This window comes from Hylobates moloch, unplaced genomic scaffold (genome assembly GCF_009828535.3).
Source record: "Hylobates moloch isolate HMO894 unplaced genomic scaffold, HMol_V3 SCAFFOLD_2, whole genome shotgun sequence".
In the NCBI taxonomy this organism is placed as follows: Eukaryota; Metazoa; Chordata; class Mammalia; order Primates; family Hylobatidae; genus Hylobates; species Hylobates moloch.
In genome coordinates this window covers 24,422,127-24,426,401 of record NW_026652277.1, presented here as the reverse complement: position 1 = coordinate 24,426,401, position 4,275 = coordinate 24,422,127, and positions in this window count along the sequence as shown.

Sequence of the window (4,275 nt, the reverse complement as noted above, 5' to 3'; positions counted from 1 at the left end):
TTAATACACAAATGGAAAGAAGTTGATGATATTTTAATTTCATTCAGTTACCATAGGTGAGGATATTATCTATGCAAAATTGTAGCTCACATTAGGTTTATAAGATAGTGTACCACATATAATTCATATCTTATTTAAATATCTTAGTCTATATTAGTCTTAGTCACTCGAATCTTTATTTTTATTTTATTTTAGTTTGAGTTTTTCCAACTTTTAGGTTCAAGGGGTACACACACAGGTTTGTTACATGGGTAAATTGTGTGTTGTGGGGGTTTAATGTACAGATAATTTTGTCACCCAGGTAATCAGCATAGTACCCCAATAGGTAGTTTTCAATCCTCACCTTCCTCCCAAACGCCACCCTCAAGTAGGCCCCAGTGTCTATTACTCCCTTCTTTGTGTCCCTGTATACTCAGTGTTTAGCTCTCACTTATAAGTGAAGACATTTGGTTTTCTGTGATAGTTCACTTAGGATAATGGTCTCCATGTCCATCCATGTTGTTTCAAAGGATATAATTTTGTTATTTGTTATGGCAGCATAGTATTCCATGATGTATATGTACCACATTTTCTTTATCCAGCCTACCATTGATGGGCATGGGAGGTTTAACTGGGCATGGTTTCCTGCCTTCAAAATCTTACCTTGACTAAGTGTTTCACCAGAAAAATTGAGGAGTTTGGCAGAGGTAGGAAAGAAAAAAGGCACCCCATAAAAGAGAGAAGACCATAGCATGAGGCAACATATATGTTTGTAACATCTCAAGAAACATGTGGGAGACAACTTCACATTGATCTGAAATCATGTGCCATGTGTCATAATGTGTCTTTGTTTCTGTAAAATTGCATCATTAAGGAGTATATTTTGCTTGATTACTCTCTATCAAAGAATGTGGGTTCCATGAAAGGTTGGGTAGACGAATCTCTCTTTTCCTCCCACATTTTCCCCTCAAATGTTGGATGAAAGGGAGAAAAGAGCTACCAGTCCCTGGTGGAGGCCTCAATTCTGGGAGTGTCCCAGCCCCAATCTGCTCCCTCTGCCTGCCCTCTGGGAGACTGAGGTGAGGGAGGTTGGTGCACCCACCAGCAAACTGCGATCCCAGGCCTGGGTCCATTCCTCTGTTTTGCCTTTGCATAAAACCTGTGGGAGGGCTCCTTTGAAGGCCAGAGAAAGGCAAGTCCACCATCTGGGAGGAGGAGACACACACATAGGATGTCACCATGCCGTATCGTTAGTCTCTCACCGGACTGGGTCAGATTTGGAGGTAAGGCTGTGAAAACATCCAGTCACCCAGTCACTGCCTGGCCTCCGCCAATGCGTCCTGACTCCAACCCACTCTAGTAAGCCCCCTTCGGACTCTCACTGCTCTGTCACTCCTGTGTTCACTTCGTTTATTTTCACACAGGTGTGGTTTAGTGTTTTCTTTCTAAGGCATATTTTGCATGGAAGAATGCTTCCAGTGAGCTGAGGCCCTAATTGCCAAATAATGGTTGCCAAAACATGTTATTTTGGCTTCAAGCTGGTACAGAGCTGAGGCATTTTCCCCTCTTAAAAAAAAAAAAAAAAAAAAACCATCCTCAGCAGCCCAAGGGCCATTTGCAAACACACAGGACTGAGACCTCCGTGGCTCTTCCTTCAGCTGGTGAGGGTGACTCCTTGTCACTTGAGGCAGCCTCAGTGGCCCTCGTCCTTGCACGTGGGAAGCTCCACGGTGGGGCCGCCTCTGGGCTGTGGGCGCCAGGCTAAATGAAGGTGCTGAGACTTGCCTCCCACCAAGCCCAGCCAAGGGCCGCCTGCTCTGCCACGAGGGGTGTTCCTGCCACCCCGCACTGCAGTGGGAAGTGTCTGCCAGCTAACTGCAAACACAAGCCTCCCAGCAAGCACGGGAATTCCAAATAGAGACAAATCTAGGGCCTCAGGGGAAGCTGGATGGAACTGATCAGTATGAGAGATATCACCACTAATTAAGTCCTGATCCCCTGGCTCCACTTGAAACAAACCAAGGAGGGATCAAGTTTTGAGAGCAGGTGCTAACTGGTTGCAAAAGAGGAGTCCATCACTTCAGCAAAAGGTTTGCCTGTACCTTGGGGAGGACACAGCTTTTCTGAGGAAAGTCATTACTGGACAGAGCCATAGGCTCTTATTTTGTCTTAGGACATGGAGGAGCTTGTAAAAAACAAAAAACACAAAACACAATCCTCTGCTGTGACAAACAACTGTTTTCCTTTCCTGTGTTTTCCCCTTGATGGCTGATTTACTTTCTCCTCAGATGGACAATGGAGTAATTTACAGGTCAGTAAACACTTCCCTGGAGATGCCGGAGCAGTTTCATTTCGGTACAGACAATAGGGGATTTGTTGTGACTCAAAGTATCAGTCCAGAGTGGGACTGACACAGCCACCTACCCTGACTGTTTAAGAAAAAAAAATTCTAAGTACGATGCATAGATAAACCTAATAGCAAATACTTACCTGCAGAAAGAAAATCTGAGAGTTCCATGAGTATTGTGTATGTGTGTGTGAAGAGGGAATGCGTTCTGTTAAGGATCTGGACAAACATCTTGTCAAACATCCATGATTTTTTTCATTCTCGGAAATGTTGCCTTGATGCTAGAAATTATGACTTTGAATACCTCCTAACATGTACTGGGCACTTCTATGTGCCCGGAGCTCTGCCAAGTATTTTACATTCATTATCTCATTTGATCTTTATGAGGGCCATAGGAAGTAGATGTGACTTAGAGATGTTAAATAACACCTCTAGTAAGTGACCCGCCAAAGTTTGGAATGCCACCAGAGTGTGTATTTCTAAACGTGATGCTATCCTGCCTCCCAACTTTGGATTCTGCACAGAAATAACAAAATACTTTGCACACTAAGTGCCCAAGAAATGCATTCAGTGAATGATTGAACAATGATTGAATGGTGATACTAAGGACTCACTGCTTTTGCAATATTGTAAGCATCCTTTCAAATTATGCCCATACGTTCGTACTAAAACAGTAACTTGGGAAATTGTTCTACTATACGTTAAGTCTAACAGTCTAGAGATCTCTGATTTTGGGGACAATATTTGTATTGAGTAAAAAAATTATTCTGAGGGTCTTCCTTTGATCTGAGTGAAGAATGTTTTGAATCTTGACAGGGCTGGACCTACATTTGGCACATTTTGATAACCTGCAGGCAAGTTGGCTGAAGTTGCTGGCAGTGACTCCAGAAATCATTATCAACATAATTTCCTTTTTCTTATGACATGTAATCCTTTCCCTATCCTCACAACCCAACCTTCCGACCACTCTTGATAGTGGGAGGCTGCTGCTTTGAGTCATGTACTCAGCCACTGAGCACAGGCTTTCTGTGGAATGTGTCCTGTGTTGATTGCACTATTTATTAGTTTTATAGCAACAGAGCTGAGTGCTTCTTTGGTGTCTTTCTTGGGATTGTATACATCATTCAGCCAGAAACACAAGAGTAGTTTGGATCCTTGCTGGCACCTGAACTGACTTGAAAGGGAATTTAGAGCTAAATCTTTATAACGCATAGATGTTTATGAGAAACATTGTTTTATACATGTTTATGAAAATAAAATTATTTCAAATGATGGTGCTTGAGGGTACTATGAGATGGGACAGGGCTGAGCTCAATAGTGAAGGCACAGAAATGGAAATGCTAAGGGGAGTTTTAATGGCTGGATTTAGCTCTGATGGGGACAATGAGGCCTTAACCTTATTTTCTTTACCAGCTCTTCCACTGTCCTTTTGGCTTCCTGAGAATCTAACAGTATCTCACTCCATTTCACTGTTGCTGTAATGAAGAGGCAGTACTGTTGGTCAGTGAATTTTTCCAGAAGGTTGAGTTAAAGGGTATAACAAGCAGAGGGTGATAGTTTGAGAAAGCTCCAGATATGCTCACTCCTACCCTCCCCTCTACCCATCATTTTCTGGAGTGTGATTTTGCCCCCGCAGCTTGCTTTACTGTCCACTAAGCCACTTTCTTGTTTTCAGCCATGTGGATTCTTGTCCTTGCAAATAGATTAGAACTTTGACCTTTAAAGTCTGCCTGAGGAATGTAAGAGAACTGCACATTTTACACAACTGATGTAAGATTTGTTTAGAACTTCAGAAAAAAACGGGGTGGGGGGCAGTGTGCACAATGCATTTTTACAAGAGGCCATTCAACAACACAGGATATGGCGAAAATAAAACAGGATTGGGTGGGATGCATGTTTGGGTTCTCAGGGGGCTGAAATCAAAGAGGTGTGCAAACTATTCTGCATAA